The 16,576-nt window shown below is 37.0% G+C and overlaps 1 protein-coding gene across 3 annotated transcripts in view; it reads right to left on the bottom strand.

Annotated features, from left to right (window-relative positions):
- Nucleotides 1-16,576, bottom strand: part of IL1RAP (interleukin 1 receptor accessory protein) — a 123,768-nt gene that overhangs the window by 63,246 nt on the left and 43,946 nt on the right. The gene's annotated exons all lie outside the window — the stretch shown is intronic.

Below are 16,576 nucleotides of genomic sequence, written 5' to 3'. Positions count from 1 at the left end.
CACATATTAATGATAATTATGGCACAGATGAAGACTGGATTGGGAAATACGTTTGTGCTCCTTGAGGCTGTCTGATGGTTCACACACACATGCACCTCCACAAGTGTCAAGAACGAAATTTCTTTATCCACTTGTTATCTCTGCTTTTACTTATACAAACCACAAATGATGACAAAAGAGACAATTACAGTAACCTGGGCTGGGGGATGTGGAGGCAGTGAAGCTAATCACTTCTGAGGTGGTCCTCTAGCTCCACAACTGTTGGATTAGAGGACTATGATTTACCAAGATGAGAAAGACATTGCCTAGTGCCTGTTCCTTTTCCATCCCCCAGTCCCCCTATCATCACTGATCATACATCACTTTTCCATCCCCCAGCCCCCCTATCATCACTGATCATACATCACTTTTCCATCCCCCAGCGGCCCTATCATCACTGATCATCACTGATCATACATAGAGGGGGCAGCCACTTTATGACAGTTTCTGGAACTTAATTATCCAGAACTTTTATTGCTTCTCTCTTGTAGAGTCTGTGCTCAAAATATTTTAATAACCAGAAACCTCAGTGAATGGCAATGCTCTGTAGTATAGCACACTGTCTATACATCCGTTATGGTACTCAGAACGTCAGCCCATGGGTTATAGACGATTAGATATCTGGACTCTCTTTCCAACTACCTAAAGTTTCCTTGTTAATAGGACAATTGTCCTTTTCATCTCATACCCCACCCCACCCCCCATACCCCCACCGTGCCTGAAAAAGCCAAGAATCTCTGTAAACATGCAGAGTGAAAAAGAGAATAGTGGTAGATTCAGTGACAGGCCGAAGAATAGGACTTGAAAATAACTGGAAAAATTAAAGGTTAGCAAAATACAAGCCACAGATGAGAAAAAAAGATTTAAAAATTTACACATCTGATGGGACTTCCCTGGTGGCACAGTGGTTGAGAATCTGCCTGCCAATGCAGGGGACACAGGTTCCACCCTTGGTCTGGGAAGATCCCACATGCAACAGAGCAACTAAGCCCATGTGCCACAACTACTGAAGCCCTAGTGCTCTAGAGCCCATGTGCTACAACTACTGAGCCCGAGTCCTGCAACTACTGAAGCCCGCATGCCTAGAGCCCGTGCTCCGCAACAAGAGAAGCCACTGCAGTGAGAAGCCTGTGCCCCACAACGAAGAGTAGCCCCCGCTCGCTGCAACTAGAGAAAGCCTGAGTGCAGCAACAAAGACCCAATACAGCCAAAAAAAAAAAAAAAAAAGAAAAAGAAGCTAATAAAAATAATAAATAAAATAAAATAAAGCTGCCTCTTTAAAAAAAAAAATTACACATCTGATAAAGGACATATCCAGGATATATAAAGAACTCTCAAAATTCAATATGAAAACAAATAATTTAAAAAGGGATAAAAGATTTCAACAGACATTTTATTAAAGAAGACATACAAAGAGTGAATAAGCATATGAAAAGATGCCCCAAATCATTAGTCATTAGATAAATGCCAATTAAAAATCACACAGGATACTACTACACACCTACTAGAATGGTTAAAATTTTTAAAGTGGAAAATACCAAGTGTTCACAAGGATATGCAACAGCTGGAACTCTCATTTGTTGCTGATGGAAATGCAAAATGAAGTACAATCACTTTAGAAAACAGTTTGACATTTTCCTATTAAGCTAAATATATACTTACAATACAACCTAGCAATATTAGTTCTAGGTATTTACCAAAGATAAATGAAAACTCATGTTCAAACAAAAGCCTATACACAGATGTTTATAGCAGACTTAATCATTATCACCAAAACCTTGAAGCAGCCAAATGAACTTCAACTTGCTGATGAATAAACAAACTGTGGTATCACCTTTACAATGGAATACTACTCAGCAATGAGGAATGAATTTCTATTATGCTCAACAGTGTGGATATATCTCAAATGCATCATACTAAGTGAAAGAAGCCCAGTCTCATATGATTCCATCTGTATAAAATTCTGGAAAGGCAGAATTATAGAAACAGAAAACAGATCAGTGATTGGCTAGGGACTTTGACAAGAGATTAACTGCATTTGGAAATGTGGATTCTTATGGGCAAACACCCACCTTCAAGTACAAAAATCTCAATCCTAATCTCATAATAAAGGAAATCAGTTGGTGCTTACCCATATGCCAGTGCATGGTGTCAGTTTTCAAGTTTATTCAACTGAGTATATCTCACTGAATCTCCAGAACAACTCTGCGAGGTAGGTACGGCCAATAGTATCATCTTAATTTTATAAAGACAGAGAGTCACATGGAGCCAAATTTGACTTTAGTCCAGGATTTCTTTTTCTCTACATTACATATTGTGAATTATCCAGGGCATTTTCTGAGCTCCCATAGCACTGAAATTTAAATTTGCTACCCTAACAAAAAAGGAACTGCTCAAATGTTCCCCTCTTACATCACAGATTAGGGGGTTGAGTCCGGGGAAGACCTCTGAATTCACCATGATCTCTTCTTTTTTGATGCAATGTATTTAACCTTAAGGAACCATCCTGGAATGCAGCTGTGGTATCTATCATACACAACCTGAGACTCATCTGCTATTCCATACTTCAAAAGACATTTACAATGGCACAGTCACTTTGGAAAATACTTTGGTAGTCCTCCAAAATGTTACACAAAGAGTTCCCATGTGACCCAGCAATTCCACTTCTAGGTATATACCCAAGAGAAATGAAAACATATGTGCACACAAAACTTGTACACAAATGTTCACAGTAGCATTATTCATCATAGATAAAAAGTAAAAGCAGTCCAAATGCCCATCGATGATGAATGTATAAACAACGGAGTTATTCATCAATAGAAGACAGTGAAGTACTGATACATGCTACACATGGACGCACCTTTAAAACATTAAGTGAAAACATTATTCTAAGCCAGTCACAAAAAGCTACATATGATTCCATTTCTAGGAAATGTCCAGAATAGACAAATCTATGGAGAAAGAAAGTAGATTAGTGGTTGTTTAGAATTGAGGGAAGGGGGAAAGAAGTCTCGTGGAATGGCAGCTAATAGATACAAAGTTTCTATTTTGAGTGACGAATATGTTCTTAACATAGATGTAGTGATGACTGCTAACATGACTGGTTGCTACTGTTTTCAACACATGGAGTCTTTAGAAAAAATATAAAATAAATAATGTCCTTAGTAGTGAAAGGGTTGGAATCCCCTGGGTATACCAGGAAAAAGAATAATAGGTTGGGAGTACAAGACAAGGGTTTGTGTCCTGGTTCTCTGGCTCTTCTGTTTACTGTTTTATGACTATGGCTAAGTCGCCTAGTCTCTCCAAATCTCTGTTTCCTTATCTGCAAAACAAGAATAATGATATAATTTATTGTTTTTGATGATCATAGAATGTGAGCATTTTTAAACTATAAAACACTATATGATGTTGTTCATCACTATAATGATTAGTTGATATAAAGATAATATGAACTATATTTGGCACATACTATAAGCCCAATAGTATGTGTTTACTACATAGAGAAATGAAGGAATGCTGCCAGTTGAAGGAAGAAGTACTCATTTGTTTAACACATGTATAACCATGTCTACAGATACTGAAATATTGGTAATTGGCTGAGTATACTTTGTAGTATTGATCGCTTTAAAAAAAAAAAGGAAAAGAAAACTGCCTTTAATCAATCAAAATGTTTAAATGAGCAGATAAAACAGGCAAGAATTAGGGTACATAACTACTTTTTGGGCTGAGTATCCAGTATTGGAAAACTTTGAAGTGGAGAAGCGAGAACTCACTGATTTCAACTTCCAAAAATTTGGGTGGCTAATTTTCATCTTCTTGACATTACATATCTAACAAATACACAAATACTAGCCACAGTTATAATGCAGGAAATTCAAGAGTAATATCACTTTTCCCTCACAAATCACCTAACTTGATAGTTTTCCAAGGGCATTTCCTGAATATTGAAATTATCTCTGTTCTATGGAAGTTATTAACATATCATTTTAAAGATAGAAACAAAGAGCTAATGTTTAAACAACAATATCTCACAATTGCCCCTTGCTTACCATCCCAAGCACTCCAAAGGTTCAGGTCTTCATTCCTTCTTACTTCCAAAAATTGTTACTCTATATTTCTAGTTATACATATAATTAGATTGTAATATAGTCAGATGATACAAAATTATTTTTAAATGGTGGAAATAAACTCAAACATAATTCCACTTTCTAAAGATAATCACTGTTAAGATTTGGGTGTATTCTACGGAAGGTTTGCTATACGTGCGCACGTATGTAATTACACACACATGCACACAGTGGTGTGTGGTAAACCAGGGTTGGGGCAGGGCGGGGGCTGATTTGTAGCATCTGTTTATTAATTTCCATAGGGTAAATACTCTCACCAAAGCCAGTTTCAAACTAGCAATGATTTAATAGCTGGTTCACATAATTCCTAAATATTGAACAAATGGCTCTCATAAACCACTGCAATCTAGCTTCAGCAAACAACTGCCACTGTTTTTAAAGGTTTCAGACTTTAAAAACTGCTGTATGGTACCTGTTTTTAAACAGAAATATCTATCATAAACTCATTTCATTATCAATAAATATAAATTTATATTTTTTAAGACAATAGTATTCTCCATTTTTTTTGGTATCCTCTATCAATGGATATTTACGTTGCTTTGTCCAATGTTACCTATTTGAACAACTGTATGACAAATAAAGTTGTGAATACAGCTTGATGTACTTCTCTGATTATTTCTTTAGGGTATATGTGTGGAATGTTCATTACAAGGTCAATGGGAGGCACTTTGGTGTCTTTGAAACAAACAGTCAAGGTACCCTTCACAAAGTCTATTCAAGGGACACTCTTACCCACATGGTATGAGAACACCACACTTGGTCATTAGATCACCACATCCTGTCTAATGCTAGGTAGGACTGTTCTCCTTAATTGTTGCTAATATAATGGGTGAAAAATGATATCTCGTTGGTTTAATTTGCATCTATCATCTTACTCATGAATTTGACTTCTTTTTAGTATGAGCCATCTGTTTGTCTCTTCTTGAACTGCCTGAACTTCCAGTTAAAAATATTTTCTCATTTTTTTCAAGGAGTATACTTTACATTGGAAGGATTTCTTTTGGGTGCAAGAGCTCCTTGTGTTGTACTGACTTAACCATTTGCCATATACCTGTATCTTCCCAAGTTTTCATTCATCCTTTAACTTATAATATTTTGATGCTCCACTAATTTTGTCAATCTTTATGTAGTCAAATATATCTAATTTTCTGTAATGGCCCCTACCCTTAATGATATATCTAGAAAGGCTTTCTCTATCTCAACATTATAAAAACACTTGCATATATTTTCTTCAAGTACTTTTAGGGTTTAATTTATTTTTTTACATTTAAATATTTAATTCAAGTGAGATTTGTTTGGGGGTAAGGAATAAGGTAAGAATTTAACTTTATTTTTATAGAAATTATCCAAATGTCCTAGCATTTAAATACATCTTTTTCCACTGACTCTGGATGCTACCTTGGGTAACCGCCAGCTGCAGAGCTGGCTTCCTTTCTGTTCTGGATTCCTGTTTTCCCTTCAATTTTGTCCTCCGAGAATTTCTTACCAACTCAGCAAGACATTTATTTTTAAATGCTGCATTTCTAGCTGCTTTACAGGAAAAGGGTTGTTTAGGGGACCTTGTCCACCATACTGAGAGAAACTGAAATCTTCTCCAAGCTATTTCTGACATGGTGGGTAGCATGAACATTCAATAACTAGATAATGTCAGGGACCTGCTCAAGTCCTTTCAGTGACCTTTTGTGGCATGAAGGTAAATGAAATAACACCCGTAATAGGCCCTAGACTCTGACTACCTCTTCCTCCTCATCTCAGGCCCCTTCCCCCAGAGTTCTTTTCTTTTTTCTTTTTTTTTTTGTGTGTGTGTGTGTGTGCGAATTTTAAAAATATTTTTATCAAGGTATAATTGACATACAACATTGTATTAGTTTCAGGCATACAGCATAATGATTTGATATTTGTGTATATTGTGAAATGATTGCCACTGTAAGTCTAGTTAACATCTGTCACCATACATAGTTACAATTTTTTTTCTTGTGATGAGGACTTTTAAGATTTATACATGGACATATATACACTACCAAATGTAAAATAGATAGCTAGTGGGAAGCAGCCACATAGCACAGGGAGATCAGCTCGGTGCTTTGTGACCACCTAAAGGGGTGGGATAGGGATGGTGGGAGGGAGACGCAAGAGGGAGGAGATATGGGGTTATATGTATACGTATAGCTGATTCACTTTGTTATAAAGCAGAAACTAACACAGAATTGTAAAGCAATTATACTCCAATAAAGACGTTAAAAAAAAAAAAAGATTTACTCACTTAGCAATTTCAATGGATGAATGGATAAAAAAGGATATAATATTATTATTGCATTATTCACCCATGAAAAAAGAATGAAGTCTTGCCATTTGTGACAACATGGATGGACCTTGAGGCATTATGCTAAGTGAAATAAGTCAGACTAAGAAAAACATCATATGACCTCACTTATATGTGGAATCTAAAAATTAAAATAAAATAAACAAAAACCTGAGTCTATAGATACAGGGAACAGATTGGTGGTTGCCAGAGGTGGGAGATGGAGGGGTGGGTGAAATGGGTAAGGGAGTCAAAAGGTACAAACTTCCAGTTACAAAATAAGTAAGTCATGGGGATATAATGTATAGCATGGGGACTATAATTGATAACACTGAATTGTATATTTGAAAGTTTCCCCAAGTTCTTGAAGCTCCACCAATACTGGTGTCATGATCCTTATGGCTCAGGGCCTTCACACATGCCATCCACTGCCTTCTCTCTGCTTTGCATGGTGGTCCTTCTTTCCTTCACTTCTCAATAGAATATGTCATTTTCTCAAATAGATTTTCTCAACCACCCAACAATGGGAGTATTGTCCTATTATTTTCCATCAGTATAATGCCCTATAGATAATCTTCACTTTTTAAAAATGTGTTTATTTACTTATTTTCTTCTGTCCTACAGCTTCCCCAAGACTAAGCTCCATGATGGCAGATACCATTTCTGTCTTGTTTACCAATAAATACAGGCAAGCACAGTGTATAGCACATACTGATAGACTATGAATGAATGCAAAGTGTCTTAATCTTCTTTACATCCCCTGTGGTACAAAGCTTTGCATATTAACAGGTGCCCAGGAAACATCTGCTGAGCTGGGTTCCAAATCTAGTCATGAAGGACCACCTTCCCTAGATATGAACGTCATGTAGATGTTTGACCTGTTTCTATTACATCACAAAGGTACATTTTCAAAACAGGAGGGAAATACTTATCCTTCTGTGATAAAAGTATTGCACGCTTTAAAATGGATAACTAGCCTATGAAAACACAGATTTCCCTGGGATTAAGCAAGACTTGTGCATTAAACCTGAACACTTTTTCAGGTTTGTGATTCTGGAGAGTTCGCACTGGGTATGGATCAGGGATAATGCCCCCTGTCCAAACTTTTGCACACTTGCTGAATCCAGATAACAGTTATTCTAGCAGTTTTATTGCCACAGTGTTTGGCTGTTAGCATAACTGACGCCATTCTGGCCTTTACAGGTTCTCTTGTCCTTCGCTGACCCTACCCAGGACTGTACTGTACAGTGAGTCACTTCTCTGTCATCAGAGGCTTTGTAGTTAATAGATATTGCTTCATAATTATTAGGATCAGGTGGCCGCTATGCTCTGTTAGTCCCCACACAATGACGAAAACCTTTGCTGACGTATTCATGGCACCCACAAGACTAGTTACCCATTCATGAATTTTGACTTAGGAATGCATGTCCTGTTTCCAATTACCTAACTCCATACCCTAGGTTAACTATAACCCCTCGGTGGTGCAGAAAGCAGCTGTGAATGCTTCTGAACACTTGTCCACCCAAACCTGATCTCACCTTGTAAGTTACTTATAAGAAACTGATCCATTGATTATATGGAGCTGCCTGCCTCATTTTTCAGCCTCAAGATGCCTTCTCAGTTCAGTGGGTATGTTTGTTCCCTCTGTCCAACACACACACACAAGTGATAGTTTCTGAAAAAGATGAAACATTCCAGCCCCACCAGAAATAAAATGGAACGTGGAGTAAATCCACCATCAAATTTCAAAATTCACACCCAATCACTGCCAAAGTCTAGCAGAAAAAAAAAAAAACAAAAAAACCTGGCATTTTTTGACTGAAAATAATTTTCTAAAGCTATACACTGTTGGGTACCAAAAAAAATTGTTTGAGCCACAGGTAAACATCATTTACAAGGTCCCTAGACACCTAGCAACAGGGATAGAGCCTCTGTAGTTGGATAAGAAGGAGAAGACAGGGAGTTACAGTCAATATCTCTGAGTTAGCCACGGGGGAAGCCAAATGAATAATGCCAAAGCAAACTTGCCACATACTAAAGTTAACAGCTTGCCATTCCACTCAAACCCGCTGCATCTGCACTGAACCACTGTTCCTTCATCCATCTGCAATCTTGTTAAGAACTGCTTTCCCTTAGGAAATTTTTTATAACCTTGGAAAAATGTATGTGATCTAATATACACAATTGTAGTACACTGTATATGTTTCAGGAAGCTTGGAACAAATCAATTTGAAATAGTATTTGCAACATGAAAAATTACATCCTATGTTCTCTGTTTTTTTAATTGGTTGAATGTTTCCTTTCAAATGTGTGTGCTCCGTATCATCAATTATTGACAGCTTTGGTTGGCATATTTAGAAAGGGAAGAGTTTTAATCATAAAGAACTCAGTGGCAGCGTGGTATTGAGCGAATAGCATGCATTTTAAAGTCAATCAGGTAGACAAGTTTTACTACTTAATAATAGTAAGATTCACTTTTCTGAATCTGGAGTTCCTCACTGGTAAAGACAGATGAAAACATCTATCTCTATCTTATGAGGCTCTTCAGAAATTTATGTAATATTTCATATTAATACACACACACAGACACGCACACGCACACAAACACTACTCCCTGATTCAGTTAATGTTATTTCCTTAACCCTCCTTCTTTTTTTATTATACACACACACATGCACATTCCACTATATAGTTATTACCAATTTAAAGAGAATTAGAATAAAAGACATTTAAAGCCATGCTTAGCTTAACATGATCTTCCTTTAGTCATTACAAAAATTCAGTATTGTATAATGCTTCATGGCTATTTTGCAGTCATCAACTATCACTGCATTGTAGATAAGAGGAAGAACGTTTTTAATAAGAGGATATTTAGAGTAATAAAGGTGAGATAACTAAGAGCTTGCTTTAATAAAGCAACCAGGAACAAAGACCCTGTCTTCACTTTCTTCCTGAAATCCCACTTAGCACCTCACAAAGAACATTGTATGTAGTGGGAGAGACTCCTCCAACACTTCCATTTATTAATTGCTCTATTCACACTTTCCATTATTTCAACTATCCTCCAAACAAAGCTACACCCTCCTCTTAGACCTAAATACAAGCTGGGTTTCTACTGAGCCTCCAGCAATACATTGCTAAAAGGAAAGACATTTTACAGCTCAGTGTCAGTTGCAAACAGCAGATTGTTTCTGCCCTAGACCTTACGTATGCAGAGTGCATAAGGGAGCACTCTTGCCTGCCATCTCCTCTTCCTTCAGTATCATGAAGGCCATGCATAGCTCTATGCCTCTACCACCTCTGCTGTATACTTCCTTCATAATACAAGTATCCTGAAGATGCTGATAGCTCTCTTGGCTAGAGGTACACTAGATACAAGGAAACTTCTATAATACTTAAGGCTTCTATTTCAGCTTATCATTTTAACATACTAGGAAGAAAGGAAAGAGTCAGAAGGTAAACAAAACAAAACCGAACTGTTCTAAAAGGATACCATCCAATGCAAAGTTCAGTTAAAAAAAAGAGAGTATTTAAGTGCGGTACTTAAAATAGTTTTTTTTTTAATGATCTGAAAAAGTATATACCTGGGTTTGCATCAAATGCAGCAAAGTCCCTCTGTGGAAAGACTCTCTCTGTATCTCCTCTTTCTCTTTGTATCTCCCTCTCTCTCACCCTGTCTCTATCTCTATCACTATCTCTTCTCTTTCTTCCTCTCTTCTTTTTCTTTCTTGTTCTCTCCTCACCCCCACTCCTTCTCTTTATTTTCCTTTACCTTGAGTGAACAATTTAAAAGTGCTGAAAAGACATTTAGAAGCAAGCCATGGATGCGAAAAAGTCTTGCATAAGAGAAATTCTGTTTTCCTCAGGGGACCAAATAGATCAAAGAGTCCAAAGCAAATTAGAAAACTATGAGGATAAAATTAATGCTTTCTATCTGAAAAGCAAAAATTAGTTCATTAAGAAGCCTTTGGGGCAGTCTGAAGTCCCAGAGGATCTAGGGAAGGACAGAATTAACTCAGGTGCATCAATTTAAGCTATTAGGTGTAATGTGTTTAAACAGCAAACAAGTCCATGGTGAAGGATTAAAGCTTTCTTCCCACAGTAAAAAAGAGCAAACAAAGCTATATTAAATAATGGCTGATAATGGTTGAGATTTGCTTGGGGAAAATAATTTGTATATCTGTGTTTGCTTTAACAATAATAGAGTCCTATATTTCAACTATAGTTGTACTTGTATGCAAGCAATTAAGAATCAAATAAAACCCACGGTATTAAATTAATAAAGAGTTATGTTTATATAGAAAAGCTACCAGTAACTGATGGATGGCCTCTCTGTGTCTTTCCCCTTGAATATCTACACAGGTTCCATGGAGGAAGCATAGTTGGCAAATACTCTTCGGTTGGTCCTTCTCGCTGGCATGGAAAGCCCAGACTTTAAAAGGACCACAATGTTCTGTTACATAAGTTATGAGGAAAATGCAAACATCAGTACCTTGGTTTATATATCAAAATGGACACTCCTGCTTACCTCAAGGAGTACTTCAAAAAATGTGCAAGTATCTCGGAAGCAAAAAAAAAAACAAACAAAACAATGAGATGATGGACAAAGAGCCTTAAACTATTATTCCAGACACTACTGACAAACACTGTAGGAAAGTGGTATTTATTTCCCAATAATGTACAGCTTTACCAAGAGTTTTGATTCTGGTGGTAGAAGGAGAAATGAAATTCATGAAAACAACAGAACTCAGCCAAGTCTAGATTATCAAGTGTGTGATTATTTTGTCTCTTTTCTCTTATTTTCTCAGCCGCCTTGTATTTTCATTATTCCTACTGCCTCTAAAACTGAGAAAGACAAAAGAAGGCAATTCTGTATATTGCTTTTATAGGTTTGGATGGCAGGTACTTGAAGTTATTGACTGAGGTTCTCATATTATTTATAAAATGCATCCATTTTCTCTATGTCCCTCAAAAATAAATGAGTGATTGCAGCACCTAGTGAATTTTAGAATAAAGTAATTATTGTGTTGTTACCTCAAGGGTAGATGTATATTTTATTTTTTAAAGAAGTTCATCAACTAAATAGAAAAGGAATTTTTAAAATAGTGAAATAAAAGGAGTGAGAACTAGCCCAGGAGTGAGTCACTGATAATCAGATGGTCATCTGGTTCTACAAAGCTCATCTCAATATGGCAGAAACAAATATTGGGGAAGGGGGAATGCAGAAACAAAGGCAATTCAAAGTGCAGAAGACTGTCTTATAAGCCAGATATTGTCACTTATAACCATATACACCCATGTATTCCCTGCAAAGATAGTGGCTTCTCTTAACTCACACATGTGATGGAAGAATCAGGTCATTTTTCTAAACATAGAATTATCGCTGTGATACAAGAAGCCTTTCTAGAGAATTTATAACTGCAAAGCTAGCATCAGGCCAATAAATTGTGGTACTCAAATCTCTTTTCAATACCCACCCTTGGGAAGTACAAGTAACTTAAAAATAAACATCAGTGTCTTTCAGTGCAGCTCAAAAAAAAAAAAAGAAGTGAAGATACCTGCTCCCAAGAAGAAACATTTATAGGACATCAGGGTGAATGTTATAATTCCAATGACCTTTAGGTCTAAGAATAAAATGAAACTATATTCTTCACACATTCTTCAAACGTTTGGACTAAATTCCATAGAAACGAAGTGTGTTCAGGATGACCAGCCATGAGCAACAGAGACAGGACTGAATGTCACAAGTAGATCCAAATATGGAGTTTTTCAAAGAGCATATTCAAATAATATGAGGCCACTGGTGCTGGCAACAAATTGAATATTTACCAAAAGCTGAAAGAACCATTTCATAGCATTAAAATATTATAGATCCTTGTAGAAGAAAGACCAAAAAAAAAAAAGAACTAGCCAACTATATCTAAAATACATTAAACACAAATATTCCCTTCACCTGCAAGGATTCCTGTCCTCCACAATCTGTTCCTAACTTACCTTTCCAGCTTGGCTTCTAAACGCCTTCACACTATCCCCGAATTCAGCTGAACTGAACTATTCTGTTCCCAAATAAGAGATACATTTTCTCCTAGAAAAGAGCAGTCGTTGGTTTGATTAAGAAGTCGTCCTCAGTACCACCCTACAGGACTAATAACTTTCTCTGCCGTCTCATGCAATTTGTTTGGTATTTATTTTCTCTTCTTTCTCTCAAATTTTACTGTAAGATACTTACAATAAGAACCTTCCTTTATTCACCCTGGTTTCTACAGTATGAAATGGTCAAACACATGACCTTTAGAATAAAGTGAAATCATTGTAAGATAAACACTTGTCATTAGAAATAATTAAATAATAGCAAGAGTGTACCCTGAGTATGTCCATGGTGTATAATAAGACCCATAATGCTCTTTAATAAAAAAGCAAGAAGGAAGAATTGGTTGGCTTTTTGCTGTTGTTGGTTGGTTTAGCTGGTTGGATGGTTATTTTGCTGTTGTTAGTTGGTTGGTTGTTTTGGTTTATATGTAAGGACACAGTGAAACAGAATGATTAAATGAATTTAATGTCATTAAACAGCTCACAAAGTGAAACAGTCAGAACTTGAACCAGTGTCTCTTGATTCCTGGTAAGCCACAATGTTTTTACTTATTTATTTATTTTACATAGTGTAATTCACTCTCAATAAGCCACACGATTATTTCCATCCTCTGCAAATTTCTTAAAAATAATGATAAAGAAATAAGGGGATCTTACCTCCGTTAGCAGAAGAAAGCCCTAAGGATAGGTAATGCTGTATAAAAGAAAGAGCTCTGCTTTTGGAGGGAAGGCAGCCTTTGAAACCTTATCATGAGTACCGTTAACTGAGACCACTCCCTGGCTTTACATTTCCTAAACTATAAAACGGGTGTAAGAATACCTACACCCCATCTGCATCACAGTGTTTTCTGTGAAGTTAATGATAATGTGAGTGAAATCTAGCCCTGCACCTGGCACACAGTCAACTGTTTGTTGACTTTGAAATAAAAAGCTGTATTCAAAGATCTGTGTGTGTGTGTGTGTATGTGTGTGTGTGCATGTCTTTGGGGAAGAAAATTCATTGCTATCACTTTTTATGTGGACTGTGTAGCAAATAATTTTTATATGGCAGTATTTTTTAAATTCACCATATTATATGTGGTGCCATTCTAACTACCTCCCCAACTTGGAATCACAAGTTCCAAATGTTTATTTCTACTCTAAAGGTAGCTTTAACAATTCAACTTTTTAGCATGCTGCCAATGAAACACACCAAAAGAGAAATGTGTGACAAGTCAAAGTTTGCTTTTGGGATTCTTGCAAAGGAGCACTTCTTTGAGTTTAGTATTAGAAATGTTTAATTCTATAATAAGCAAAAACAGGAATATTGACTTTTGAGCTTATACTACAGTGATTTGCTTCCTGGGGGAAAATCACTGCAATGGAGGGGGGCACCTTAAGTGAGGGGGCAGGGCGAGTAAAGATACTTCTTATCTAGAAAACACAGAAATCTATTACTGAGTGGTTCTTTAACAGTTAGCAAAACCCGTGACCCCTTGGATCTTAATATTTTTTTTCTGAATTATTTATCTGCCAGTAGAGTACAAGGGGAATGTATTTAGTAAAAATAACATGCATCTTGGGAACTGAGGAACTAGTTGAAGTCACAGATGTGTTAAGTATTAGCTGTGTGACTTTGGGTAGCTCACTTAGCCACTTTGATCCTAATTTTCTTAACCAAATAAGAAACACCCTGACTGCTCTGTTTTGGGTGTGAGAACTAAATGACATAGAATATGTAAAATTCAAAGGGAATTTTATTTCAGCAAAGGAAGCTTTATTATCACCACTATAACTACCACATTATAATTATATTATCACTATTATAATTATCCAAGCTTTAATTCCTTAAAAGAAAGTAAATGTTGGTTTTTGATTATTTGCTTTTATCACCACCAGAGATGAAATGTTGCTCCCACATTCCTGAGTGAAGATGGAAATCACTGAACTGCTATAGAAAGACTATGTTCTCTAGTCAGAATTGTCTGCCTTGAAGTCCAGTTCACTGCACTTGAATGCACCACATGGAAATAAAGCTCTTATGTTGTTATAATTCCTTTTTAAAATTGTGGGCTTTCCTTAAGAGAAGGGTCCACATGGAGGGGTCCAGAGCAACAAGACAAAACTCCTACTAATATCATATACATGTACAGAGCTTTAGGGTTTTAAAGCTATTTCTCCTTTTTTCCTCACATCAATCTTGTGGTTCCATTAACATGGGTACCTAAAGCACAAAAAAAGCCTCATGAAAGACCAACCAGTCTACTGTCATCTACCTCGTTGTAAGAGGCATGATGCACGAGAGGTTGGTTGATCCCGCAGTATGTGCATTGATCCCTTTTTCCTCTCATAGCCCGGAGCCAGTTGCCCCTTTTATTTTTGACAACAACACTTCCTTTTTGTTCCTCTCCCTCCAACTAGGAAGTACATCACTGACACAGACACAATATACCTTTTCATAAGGAAGGCAAATAAACATGGGCCAGATGGGCTGAGGGCATTACAACATGTTTCCTGCTCCCATGGTGACTCAATGGGGCTGGTATGAGAACGTATCTTATTCAAGAAATCAGCTTCCCTGGCAGAATGATGAGTCAGTTCCTGGGTAGAAAGCTCATTTTCCAACAACATTTGAGGGGGTGGGGTGGGGGCCCCTTGGATGGATTACAGTAAAGGTCATTCAGAAAACAACACGGCCAGGACCAGTAGGGAGGCACCAGCACTAACCAACCACTAACTTCTGAAACTTCATTGATCTCTAACAAGAGTAACAAAGTCATCTCCCCCTTTTCCTTCAAGGTGGGAACATAAAACCACATTGACGAATTGCCGGCATGAATCCAAACAAGTTCCATTATAAAATTAACCAATCTGGGCAAAAAAGGATGTGAAGGGACACTTTTTTCATCCATTTTACATATATGTATTTGTAGATATATGTATATATATGTATAAATATAAAAGTTGAGCTCCTACTCTGTGTCTATATGTCAATCTTTACTCCAAGTGTTTGGGTAACAAACAAAATGGACAAGTCTCTGTCCTTAGGGAGCTTAAAAACAGAGAAATAGGGAGGGATGGAGGAAAAGGAGGGAAAGAGAAAGAAAGAAAGGAGAGGAGGATGGGGGTTGGGGAGGAAAAAGAAAAGGAAGAAGGTGGAAGGGAAGGAGAAGAAAAGGAGGAGGAGAAAAAAGAAAGAGTTAATATAGTGTCAAGAAATAATGAGTGTTATGAAGAAAACTAAAGCAGGATAGAGGAACAGAGAGTGATTGGCAGGGCTATTTTAGTTAAGATGGTTAAGGAAGGCCTCTGTAAGAAGATACCAGTCAAGGATAGAACTAAATCAAATAAGAACAAACAACAATCAGGCGTTATATTCAGCATATTTAAAAATCAGGACATCAGGACACTGGCCAGTCAAATGGGACACTCAGTCAAGCAGGACAGATGTTGGTCTAAACAGCCAGTAGAGCTGTACACTAGTGCATCCCAGCTGAATATCAGTTCTGCTTATAATATATCCTTTCCTCTGTGAAGCCTCCAAGGGCCAACAATGTTAGAAGTTACCGCTCCTTCTCTTGGCTTTGAGCTGTACTCTGTCCTAATTGTACCCCTCTTTTAGTGTTATTATTGGTTTCCAATAAAATGCCTTAAGTGGTGTAGCAAAACTGAAACACACCCAGAAAAGACCATCAGGATGGTAGGAATCCATGCCATGTGAAGAACAGTTGAAGGCATGTATTGGCAACATGGTCATGGTTTTATGACCACTGTTTTAACATCTCTGATGGCCTGTCACATAGAAGAGGAAGTAAAGCAATGATATTCAAAGTATGGTCCATGGTCTTCAGGGAAATTATACATGGCAAGCTTTTTTTAAATGAAGATACCTTAGTTCCCTGAATTAAAATTAGAGAATCATGGGATTAGGTATTTTCTATTTAAATCCAGTAGTTGAACCAAATAAATATATGGATATGATGAGACAAATTTCAGTTATATGTACTAAAAAATTTCTAAGAACTTGATCAGTCCAAAG

Source organism: Balaenoptera acutorostrata, chromosome 4 (assembly GCF_949987535.1).
Source record: "Balaenoptera acutorostrata chromosome 4, mBalAcu1.1, whole genome shotgun sequence".
In the NCBI taxonomy this organism is placed as follows: domain Eukaryota; kingdom Metazoa; phylum Chordata; class Mammalia; order Artiodactyla; family Balaenopteridae; genus Balaenoptera; species Balaenoptera acutorostrata.
The sequence above is the reverse complement of the archived record's forward strand: the minus strand, read 5'-3'. Positions and strand labels throughout refer to the sequence as shown.